The 12,777-nt window shown below is 42.5% G+C and overlaps 1 long non-coding RNA gene across 1 annotated transcript in view; it reads left to right on the forward strand.

Annotated features, from left to right (window-relative positions):
• Positions 1-262: 262 nt before the first annotated feature.
• The window catches only part of LOC127564965 (uncharacterized), a 35,689-nt gene continuing 23,174 nt past the window's right edge, over positions 263-12,777 (forward strand). The window contains exon 1 of the long non-coding RNA XR_007954401.1: positions 263-763. This is a non-coding gene — a long non-coding RNA (uncharacterized LOC127564965). The remainder of the gene's footprint in view (positions 764-12,777) is intronic.

Here is a 12,777-nt window from a genome sequence, read left to right on the forward strand (position 1 = left end):
AAAAGCTAGCTCACCGCATGTATAATGACACTTTTTGGTTGAATGACATGCTTAAGAGTTTTATTGAGAATTTAAGCAATGGCTGTCAACACGTTAGTGGCTAGAAGGCTGATTCACTTCAGACCTGGGTTCAAGAGCTGCCTCAGACACAAACTGTCTATGTGATCTAAATCAATCTTTTAATTTCCCGGTGCCCCAGTAAACTCTCCTAAGGCTCTAAGTTACAGAGGGGTTGCCAACCTGTGCTGGTGAGGAGACTTTCCTCAGCTGGAAGTTCTCTCTACCAATGGTACACAATTAGATTAGAAGCAATAATTATGCTTACCAAATGACACGTGGTACGCAGCTGGCAGAGGAGTCAGTTGCACACTGAGAGTTTCACTTTATAATCTCAGAGATTATTCAGGGCATTGGGAAGTTAGAAACGGTTTAAACGGGGTCACAAGTTTGTTTTTCCTTGCAGGTATTTTTGGATTTTAGGCCAAATTCAACTGGATTTGGATCCAGTGTAACAATGAGTGTTTTTTTATTCATTCATTCAAAAATTCGTCAAGACAAAACGGGTTGTTGAACACTGTGTCTGTGGCTTGATCCCAAGAATGGAATATTATTGTTCTGTAAGAAATGATGAACTCTGATTTCAGAGAGACTTACATGAGCTGATGCTGAATGAAGTGAGCAGAACCGGGAGATCACTGTATACAGCAACAGCAGGACTGTGTGATGATCAGTTGAGATGGACTTGGACCTTCTCAGCAATGTGGTGAGTCCAGGCAATTCCAACAGACTTGGGATGGAAAATGCAAATCACATCCAGAGAGGAAGAACGATGGAGACTGAATGTGGATTGAATCGTAGTATTTTCACCTTTATGTTTGTTTGTTTTCTTTCTTGTGGTTTTTTTCTCCCTTTGGGTCTGATTTTTTTCTTGCACAACATGACAAATATGGAAATACATTTAAAAGGATGACAATACACATGTTTAGCATATTTTGGATTATTTGCCATCTAGAGGAGGAGGGGAGGGAAGGGAGGGAAAAAAATTGAAACACAAGGTTTTGCAAGGATGAATGTTGAAAATAAGCTATGCATATGTTTTGAAAATAAAAAGCTTTAATAAAATGTTTTTTTTTTAAAGGGATGGCAATATTTAACCTATTCTTTTATTTTACAGAAGAGAGAAGTTAGTCGTGGGAAAGCTGAAAAAGGGAAGGGACTTGTCTAAAGTCACATAGGTAGAGAATGTCAGAGGTAGGATTAAAACCTAGAGCTTTTAGTTCCAGAGCCAGGATTCTTTCCACTATGTCTTGGGGAGGGAGGAGGTGAGGAAGGGAAGGAGAAAAATTTGGAACACAGAGTTTCACAAAAATGAATGTTGAAAACTATCTTTACATGTATTTGGAAAAATAAAATACTATTGAGAAAAAAAAAAAAGAAAACCACATGTGAACCTTAAAAAACTACTAAAAACATATATTTCTATTAAAAAAAACCAAACAAAATGAATGACCATACCTGGATTTTCACAAGCTCACTTTATTATTTGTGTGTGCTGCACAAGGGGCACGTGGAGAAGGGTGTTGCTTGGTTTTCTCCCTTCCAGCTGGAATCCCTTGGGCGCTGGGGACAAAATGACCCAGGTTTATCTTCCAGCTTCCTTTAGCAACCTGATAGCTTTCTTGATTTTTTGACTAAACAAACGCCCCCTTTGACTTGGGGAAAGCGAAAGTAAAATGTCCAAGGTCACTTTCCCAATTTCATCTTCTGTGAAAAGCAAAACTGAAGCGAATGCCCAAGATTACAGGCAGCCGAAGGGCCGTCTCGTGTTCTCCTTCCCTCGGAGAGATGGAGGAAATCAGATTGCTTTGTTCAAAGCAACAAGCAACACGAACTTGAAAAAAGGAGCACATCTGGCCTCAATCTTTATCCACCAATGGACAAAAGCAATTAGACAGCAATGTTTTCCATGCCATCATAATGAAAGTCATATATTTTCCCGGCTGCCTCCGCGGGTCACACAGTCCTGTGAAACAGGATGCCTCCTTTCTCCTCGGCCAAAGGCAAGCTTTGGCCCGACCACCCTGGGAGTGGCCGCGAGGAGGTCTCTGGGGGGCTTGCCCCAGCCCGGGGAAACTCCCCAGAAAACTGAGGGCCGGCCCAGATGTGGGCGCAGAGGCTAATAATACTTTCTGGGAGCTGCAAAGAACTTCTCCCGTACTCATTAACCAGTCTTTGTAGACCGGGCACTGGGGGATGGGAAGGGACACCTCCGTTCGGGGGGGTTGGGGAAGGCAGAGCTGGAGAGCAGAGGGAGACTTTCCATTTCTGAGGGGCTCCAGCTTCCTCCCCATCCGTCCTTCCGTCGGGTTTCTTGGCTGGGACCAAGACACCGCAGGCAACGAACGGTCTTTGTGGAGGTCGCTGTTCAGAGTTCTGATGGGTGAGAAACAGGGGGAAAGAGGCGTGGAAGGCTTTCTCCCTGCAATTGCCAAAGGATGGTTTCGTTCTGGGAGAGTGACATGTGTCCGCTTCTCATCGCTCAGTCCCGTCTGAGTATTTCTACTTCCTCATCCCGAGGAAGGGGACAGCGGGGGTTTCCCCACTTCCACCCGTGATCCTGACCCGCCCGTGCACTTCCTCCCGCGAGACACTTTCGCTTCAGGAACACTCAACTCACCCTGTCCTTGGATGTGGAAAAGCGACCCATCCTTTTATTTGGCAGACCAGGGAATTTGGTCCCGGGAAAGCTGGAAAAGGGAGGGGATTTGTCCAAAGTCACATAGTTGGAGAATGCCAGAGGTAGGATTAAAACCCAGGGCTTTTGGTTCCAGAGCCAGGATTCTTTCCACTGTGTGCATGATGTGTGCATGCATGTGTATGCACATGTACATGTATGTGCATGCACGTGTGCATGTATGCGTGTGATATGTACACATAAATAGAATGTGTACCCACTATACAGAGTATAAGGTTATCAATGTATAATGCATGCATATGTATTATTCATAATATGATGTATATAGTATATGCATATGTGTGTATATTGCTATACACATATAAATAGAATATGTAATTACTCTACAGAATATGTCATTAATATATGCATATATATGCATGCCTTATAATTCATAATATGGTATATATAGCATATGATGCATGTGTATATAAATGTATGTATTATACACAAAAAAAGAATATGTATTTCTATGCAGAGTATACCATGATTATAATTCATTATATATAATATAATGTAAATATATAATATATAAATTATAATATAGTATGTATAGCATATAGTGCCTTGTATGTACATATGTATGTGATATAGACACAAAAATAAAATATGTAATTGCTATACAGAGTGCAATATATCACAAATATATACATATATACACATGTATTATGGTTCATAATATGGTTGTATAGTATATAATATGACATTAATATAATTAATATAATGACCATTAATATATTATGCTATAAAATAAATATATAATTAATATTCTATATCAGTATGTTAAAATAACATTACATATGTTGAACTCTGAAAGCTGCAGGCATCTGGAAATCTATTTGGTTCAGAAGATAATTATTCACGAGTCTATTTTCCCGCTGAATCCAGCAGCCAGTTATAAACACATACAGATGCACACACATATATGTACACAACTTCATAGAACATTCTTTAAAATAGAAATACAAGAGAAGTGATGAGAAAATGATTATGAACAGCCTGTTTTTCCAAGCCTCCTGCTAACCCATTGGAAAGAAAGATTTCTGAGTTCAGGCTGTACCTGGCCTGTGCTGTTAAATCAGCTTATTTAATCTAGGGGAACAATAGGAGGGGAATTAGCTGTTTGTTTATTGGCCGAACACCGAAGCCATTATTTGTCCATACCAGGGATGTCGTGTTCCAGCACTGGACCAGTGAGTCCTCAGGATTTGTATCCATCGCTCTGGGGAGTTTTCTTTAAGGTTAACCACCAGTCCTTGAAAGTCTCCTTTTTACATGACCAGGGAATAGAGGCAGAGCTTAATGGGCTGTGGGCCCAGAGAGGAGGAGAGGGAGCCATCGCCATTTCCTGTCCTTTCATTTCTGCCTGACCTTCTTTCCTGACTCTTGGTCCAGCTCCCTTTCCATCCTTGTTCTTTTCCGGAGGACACTCGGCTTCCCACCAGGCACTTTGCAAATGTGCCCATAAGGCCAGAGGACGCCTTGGCCGGGAGCATCATCAGCTGCTGGGCTTCACATAAGCTTGTGAAGGATAAAGTCCTTCAGTGCCTATAAGCCATGAAAAGATCAGCCACGGTACGGGAGACAGTATCAGTGGTTCAGATCACCCTAGTTCAAATCCATGTTTTCTCCTTATTACCCATGGAACCTTACATGGGATCATCGCACCTCTGAGCTGGAAGAGACCACAATGATCTTCTGCCCAAGGGTTCTTGGCTCGTGGAGACCCCTTCACAAAATCATGTTAAATGCTTAGCCTGGGATGTCCCAGAGTCAGCTTATGAGAGCCAATTGTGAAATTTCAGAGTGACTATCTGCTACAAATACTAGTCTTTTCATTATCTAGATTAACAAAATGATGGATGTTCATAATTTTAATTCTATATCTAGTGTATATTTATGCTATTAAACTTTTTTTTTGCTGAGGCAATTGGGGTTAAGTGACTTGTCCCAGTTAGAGTGCTATTCCACTTTAAAAGTATGTCCAGTGTATTTTTTTTCCAGAGAGCTGATTGTTTAACATTTATCGGCACACCATTGGGCCTAATATACTGGGGGAACCCAAGCATCAATCATCCCATGTTAGAGGTCCTTGAATGTCATTCTAATGGTGCACTGGAAATGAGAACAGGTTGCAAAGAAAAGAATATTTATTTTTCCAAAAGAATTAGTTGTTATATGATTTTTTTCAAAAACACTCACCAATTCTGGGTTAAGAATTGATGTTCAGTGTCTAGTCTATCATATTTTACAAATGAGAAAAGTAAGATCAGGAAAAGGGACCCATCACTTGCGCGCCGTAGGACTCATTTTCCCCAGTAGGTTTGTGCCAGCTCTGGGATCCCGGCTAGCTCAAGTTCCATGCTTGCTCCAGTCCTTAGAGTTCTCTGACAAGTGCCAAGGGATGTGCCCACCATCGAGTGTGCTCTTTGAGAAGGGAACATACACCGGCCCCAGTAGCTTCTATTCACCACCAGCAAAGGACAAGGGAACAGCGGTTTTGCTTCCTGCCATTCCTAAGCCAAGCCTAAGGAAAACTTTCAGCCATGTGGAGATGGCACCTGAATAAGTGAGACCCTTGGGTGCTGGGGGGGCTCAGCTACTCTTGTCCCTGAACCCCATCTGGGCTGTTCAGCATCCTGAGGAACACTGCAAACTCTGCTGGAGACCCGACTGGGATAACCCGCTTCCCTTTCCTTTGGACAATCCGGATGACCCCGAGTCTTCTCTAGACCTGATCTCTCAACCCTCTCCATCAAGGGTCAGCAACTCCCAGCCTCCACCAGTGGGTTGGGCAATGCCTGTGGATGCCACTGGGTGCCAGTAGTGTTATATATTGGGATCCCATAATTAAATATCTGAATGACGAACACTTGGCGATGACCGCCAAATACTTAATCCATAAATTTAGAATTTAACAAGTTAGCTAGTCCACACCCCCACATCTTACGGAGATCACTGAGAAGAAAAAGTCCATTTAACAGGAGCTGCCTAAATTTCTCTCAACTACTCCTTAGACTTGTCTGTATCATCCCCAATTCTCCCCACCTTCCCTCCCATTTTAGATGGAGAGATCCGATCTCCAAAAGCTTCTCTAGACTCCCTATCAGAATGAATGTAGTCCTGTCATAAAAGGACTTAATTACCCAAATTTTACCTTTTTGCCTTCCCTTTTGCCTCCTCTAGGATCTTCCTTAAGAAACCATCCCTTCTTTCTTAATTCCTCCCTCTCTGTTGCCTATTTACCATCTACTTCTTTCCAAACTTACAAACGCCTTCCTCAGATCCTTCTCCTCCATATTTCTTCCCTTTCCCCACTCCCCAAACTTTCCTCCAAAATAGAAATTCATAGAAAAAGTTGTTTATATTCAATGTCTCTATAGTCTTACCATCAACCATTGGTAGTTATAAATCTCCATTATTAAATACAAAATTAGCTTCTGGGGGTCCATCCCTTCCCTCCCTTGGCACGTGAGTTTGGGGGTCATGAGTCCTTGGAAACTGACCATTAAGATTTAAGAGCCGAAGGTTGGAAAGGCCCAAGTGTGACTTCCCGGCTGGTAATAAGAACACGGAGGACTTTCTTAACCATCAGACCTCCAAGAGCTTTAGTCACCCCTTCCCTCATTACACCCCCAGCGTCCTGAATGACAGTGTGGGGGGCCTAGTAGGCCAGAGGATTTCACTTCATGGGAGGCAGGGAACAAACTGGGGAAGATGCCATTCTCTTGTACCAAGAAGAGACACTATTAAGGAATAAATAACCCTAGGCTCCCAGCAAATGTTTCAGGGCAGCCAAGCTTGCCTAAGAGGCTTCCAGGGGCAGAAAGCACTTGGGCCAGCCCCCTGAATGGGCCGCAGAGAAGTCATTCCAAGCATTTTTCTCCTATCTTCCATGGCAAAGGTCACGGCCCCGGGCAGGTGGCGGCCCAAAGCTACTCAGTAATTACTGGAGTCCAAGATGGACTTCACTGTGCCAGATCACACTTTGGCCAGAATTTGGCTGCTGGGATGTCCCACTAATTGCCCTCGTCAGTTTTCCCAAGGTTCTTCATGAGAGGAATTATAATGGTCTAATCTCAAGTCTAGATTTCCTTATAAAAAGGCTTTATAACTTCCCTTTTGTAGAGACAGCACGAGTTCCTATGGCCTAATCCTTATGTGAACCGTCTGGCTGCTGCCCGGAAGTCCTTCAAATCCATTCAGTCCGACAAACACAAGTGTGTCAAGGCCGTGGACCTTCGTGCAGGGTTACAGGAGAGAAAAGAAATCACGCTTGCCAGGGAGCCGATGTTCTCCTTGGGGAAGGAAGGAAGGAAGGAAGGAAGGGAGGGAGGGAAAAGGAAGGAAGGAAGGAAAGGAGGGAGAGAGGGAAAGAAGGAGGGAAGAAGGGAGAAAAAAATTGAAAAACATATTTAAAGAGCTCTAGAAACAAATGCTATTGTTTTGTTGTAATAGTCTCTCTAAAATGTAATGTTCTCCAGTTCAGTTTCCTTGGGGTCTCTGGGAGCAGCCTTCGTTTCAGTTCAGTAATCCCCACACGAGTAGCCAGGGGTTAAAGTCCCAATCCTTTATTGTCTCCTCCAAAGTCTTGTCTCTTTTCCTGGGGCTTCAGCTAGCTTTCTTGAAGGCCTTCAAGAGTCTCGGTTTCAGCGGAGAAGCGAAGGAGGACGTCGCCTGTCATCACTTCTCTGTCTTCCCTAGTGCTGATTCTGGTTGAATTTGTCCAGCGCTTATATGGTCTCTTATCAAAGGTGTGAATCTTGTGGAACTATATTAAGGACTAAGTCCATGTCCTGAACTAGAGAACTGTCAAGCCCCCTGCTAAATAACCACTGTCTCTATCGATTCCACTGACTTAGCACCCGGTGAGAATCCTTGTTTCCAGTTCTGGCCCATAACGTCTCGCCATAAAGAGTTGTATAAAATACAGCCTGTTTCTGGATAAAGCATAATGCTGAGAATAAAAGGCAAGTGGGTGCGGTAGATGGAGGACCGGACAAGGCTTCAGGATAGTTTGGGTCCAAAATCCACGAAGAGCTTTTACTAGTCGTGTGACTCCCGGCAAGTCTCTTAACTGATACAAGCCTGAGCTCCTTGGGAAGCCTTGGTGGCTTAACGGGGAGAGTGTTGAGTTGGGGGATCAGGAAGAGCTGAGTTCCAGCTCAGTCTGTGACAGTTAATTAGCTCTGTGCCCCCTGGGCCAACCATCCCTTAATCTTCCCTAGCCTCGGCTTCCTCATCTGAAAAATGGGGATAATAATCGTCCCTACCTGACAAAGTGGCTGTGGGTATGGAAGGAGATACCCTGGTATTCTGCAAACTTTAAAGGGTTACAGAAATGTGAGTGGGTGTGATTTACATGGGGAGACGGTTTCTGCACTAACTAAAATCAAGACCCTTCAAGTGTTTGATTAAAATGAAATAGAATCAATATAATGAGTAAACTGGCTGCAGTTCAGAGAATAAAACACACACTCACATCCCCCACCCCACTCCCCAAACCACAGTGATGATAAACAAACCAAACCAAAGACTCGCCTCCCCGTGAGCAGACACTGACCGGCACCAGGGACACTGAGGGCTGCCGGGAGGTGCAGGATCAGCAAGCCGGCTGGGACAGCTCCAGCCCATGGCATGGAACAGGGCCTCTGGTTTTATTGCTCACAGCAGGGCTTGCCCCTCCTTCCCCATGCAGCAGAATGGACTCCCGGCACTGGTTTTCAGCCTTCCAAGGGTTGGTAATAAAATGTGGAGCTGGAAATTAAAGTTGATAGGGGAAGAGAGCCCCTCCTATGAAGGCTGATGGGCTCCCATTATCCAAGTCGCCTTGGGGGCCACATATGTTCTCCCACATCCTGTGCTTTGACGCTTTCTGAATTATGTGAGTTTAAGGATTCTGGCTGTTGAATCACCTGAGGAAATCTGCTTTTAATTTTCTATCTCCTGGAGATTTGTTTTTAAGAAAATATTCACATTAAAAAGAAATTAGCTATAGCATTCATTGTCTCAGCCCAGTTAGGAAAATGATTGCTTTCCTCCGAGGACTAGTTTGGGCTGAATGTTCAAAAACAATACAACAGGGACCATTATACAATTATTTTTAATAAAACCACAATGTTAATAATAACCGCAAGGAAAAGCAAGTGACTCTTCCTTTCCAGTTTTCAGTATCTATAATAATGAATGGTTGAACTTACAGTGGGGGAATGGGGATGAGTCCTGCTCCTGGAATCAGTCCCTTCCTCTTTCCCCTGCCCACTCCCTTCAACTCTCAACACTTACTAAACACAAAATAAAACTAACATTTAGAAAGCACCTACTATGTACCAGATACTATACTAAGCATTTTATCTAATTTGATTATCACATCAATCCTGGGAGACAGATGCTTTTATTATTTTCATTTTTCAGGACATTAAGATAAAGTTTAAGTGACCCAAGTTCACACAGCTAATAAATACCTAAGGCTGGATTCAGGTCTTCCTGAGTTCTATAGATAGGGAGAGAGAGGGAGGGAGGGAGGAAAGAAGGGAGGAAAGGAAGGAAGGAGGGAAGGAAGAAAGGAAGGAAGAAGGAAAGAAGGAGGGAAGGAGGGAAGAAGGAAGGAGGAAGAAGGAAGAAGGAAGGAAGGAAGAAGGAAGGAAGGAAGGAAGGAAGAAAGGATGGAAGGAGGGAAAGAAGGAAAGCAGGAAGGAGGGAAAGAAGGAAGGAAGGAGGGAAGGAGGAAGGAAGGAAGGAAGAAAGGACGGAAGGAGGGAAGGAGGGAAAGAAGGAAGGAAGGAGGAAAGAAGGAAGGAAGGAAGGAAGGAAGGAAGGAAAAGAAGGAGGGAAGGAAGGAAGGAAGGAAGGAGGAAAGGAAGGAAGGAAGGAAGGAAGGAAGGAAGGAAAAGAAGAAAGAAAGGAAGGAAGGAGGAAAGAAGAAAAGGAGAGAAAGAAGGAAGGAAGGAAGGAGGAAAGAAGGAGGGAAAGAAGGAAGGAAGGAGGAAAGAAAGGAAGGAAGGAAGGAAGGAAGGAAGGAAGGAAGGAAGGAAGGAAGGAAGGAAGGAAAGAAGGAGGAAAGCCCTGAGTTCTATAGATAGCCTAATGGCCTAAATCATTCAATCTCTCTGCCTCAGTTCCCTTATGTATAAAATGATAATAATAATAATTACTTCACAGAGCTACTAGGTGATCATGCACTCAGTCACTTAACTTATCTTTACTTCAATTTCCTTAACTTTAAAATGGGTATAAAAATGCAGAAATATATATAGAAGAATTATACATGTTTAACATATATTGGATTACTAGCTGTCTAGAGGAGAGGGTGGAGGAAAGGGAGGGAAAAAATTTGAAACAAGATTTTGCAAGGGTGAATGTTGAAAACTATCTTTGTGTGTGTTTTGAAAATAAAAAGTTATTATTAAGAAAAGGAATCTAATGCATTTTTAAAAATTAAAAAGTGTTTCTGAATACTTGGAATTTAGAAATTCAGAAAAAAATAAAATGAATATAAAACCTATCTCAGATTTGTGATGATGCTCAAAGGAAATAACAGATGCGAAATTCTTTGCAAACTTTAAAGTGCCGGGTAAATTTTAGCTGTTATTATTGGATATAAATCAACTGGTGGTAGTTTGGAGGAAGGAAGTGCTGTATTTCTTTTTTTTTTTTTAGGCCTCAAATGTTTTCTTTTCTTTCCTTTCTATCTTCCTAGGCATCTAGATGGCAAAGAGATAGAGTACTAGGCCTGGAATCAAGAAAACCTGAGTCAAATCTGTCCTCAGATACTCTATATAGATTTTCGATCCTGGGCAATATAAGTCACTTTACTTTGGTTTGTCTATTTTCTCTTCTATAAAATGGGAATCAGACTAGGGATTATCTCACATGTTGTTGTGATGATCAAATGAGATAATGTTTGCACATAGTAAGGATGGAATAAATGTTTATTCCCTTTTTTCACTTCTTCCCTATTGTTTGCTCTACTGATATAATTTATAAGAATCCAAGATCACTTCCCAACCATAGGGAGGAAACATCAAAGATTCCTTGAATTCAAGGAACATTTAAGAAAAAGCATTTATATATATAGATATAGATATAGATATATAGATATATATAGATATATATTTTTTACACCACTTTAGTTTCTATATATATATCCCTCTCCTCTCTTCTTCCCAGAAAACGTTTTCTCCCTCGCAATAAGGAATAAAAGAGGAAGAAGCAAAACAGATCAATATATCAGTTGAATTCAGCTGTGGGCACTATTCTATGCCCACAGCTCCCCACTTTCTTAAAAAAGGAAAGGAAATATACTGAATTTGAGGAACATTGTTTAAGCTTCTGCTCTTTGCAAGGTGAAAGGTGGCAAAGGACTGGCTTGGGGGTCAGGAGAAGCTGGACTAACATCCTGTCTATGACACAGATAAACTCTGTGACCCTGGACAGGTCCCATAATTTCTCCTGTACCCAGGAAGATACACTAAAATTGGAATTCTTAACCCTGTATTCACAGACTCGCATTTTAAAAATATTTTGGTAACTGAATTTCATTCATTCATTGACCAATTAATTGGTTTGTGGGTTTTTTTTAATCTTCTGCATTTTATTTTATGTACTTAAAAACGTTATTCTGAGTTGTGCAGTGGCTTCCTAAGACTGCCCAAAGGGGTCCATTCTACACAAAAGATGAAGGACTCTGCTTGAGTTCAAGGGAAGTGATTTGCATCGAGGAAGGACATTTTATACTGGGAATTCTGGGAGCTCATAGGTAGTCCTCCCTGCCCTCCACACTAAAACCAAAAGACAAGGCCCTTGAAAAACAACTGCTTCTGGGGCTGCCCTGGCATTTAGAGCTGATGAAACTTGGGGAAGTTGAAATGTTTCTGTTCAGAGTTTCCCTTTTCCCTCTGGGTGGGAGCTCAGCCCAGAGACCCCAGCTCTAAGCCACGGGGATTCCCGTGGGGCTCCCGGCTTCCAGGCAGCCATCCCTCACTCCTCCAGAGTCTGCTTATCCAGGTGGGGCCATTACAACCCCGATCCTACTTGTCTTCCTTCTCTCCCCCCCCTCGGACATGTCATTGCTCATTAGCCCTTCTCCCAGATGGAAAACCAAAGTAAGGGAAGTTTAATTCAAGCCGTTTTTTTAAACCATGTCAGCAGCTCTTGCAGAGACACGGTGAGGGAGAAGGTTGAAATTAGTGGTTAACGTGAGTTCCCCGGATTATTGGAGGTTTTTAGTACACGTGTGCCCCATTAGCTTGGGGGGAAATTGAGAGCAGGTGTTAATAAAGGGAGGAAAGGAGGACTCAGCCACAGCTGGATCTGGAACCGAGGAGGGATCATGGGCCAAGAAAAAAAGAGACCCTTCTGTGCAAGAGATTTGAGTTCAAATCCTGCTTCCAACACTTAATCACCCACTCACAATCTTTGGGTTCATCATTTGTACAGTGAAGGGATTTTATTAGGCAGATGCTGAGCTCCCTTCTGATCTGAAACCGAGATGCTAAGTCACCTAACATCTGTGAACCTTAGTTTCCTCATATAACTAAGGGGTGGATGAGACCAGGATTTCTTAAACTTTTTCCACTTGCCACCCTTTTTCTCCCCAGAAATTTTTACGTGTCCCTGGGTATCCAAACTAAGTACAAAAACCAACAGTTACTGATAATAAATCATAATTTTGTGATCTTCACGTTGTTATGAGATGCACAGTTTAACAAGCTGGGGACCAGACCAATGGTGTCAAACTCAAATAGAGAAAGGATATGTATGCTGTAGATATGGATCCCTTGGGGAAGTATAATTGACTTGTCATTGTTCAGTTCTGACTTTTCATGACTCCTTTTGGCGTTTTCTTGGCAAAGATACTGGAAGGGTTTGCCATTTTCTTCTCATTTTACATTTTACAGATGAGGAAACTGAGGTAGACAGTTAAGTGACTTGCCCAGAGTCACACAGCTAAGAAGTGTCTGAGATAGAAGAATTGCATTTATATATAAAACATATATTGGATTACTTGCCATCTAGGAGATAGAGTGAAGGGAAGGGAGGGA

This window comes from Antechinus flavipes, chromosome 5, assembly GCF_016432865.1.
Source record: "Antechinus flavipes isolate AdamAnt ecotype Samford, QLD, Australia chromosome 5, AdamAnt_v2, whole genome shotgun sequence".
In the NCBI taxonomy this organism is placed as follows: Eukaryota; Metazoa; Chordata; class Mammalia; order Dasyuromorphia; family Dasyuridae; genus Antechinus; species Antechinus flavipes.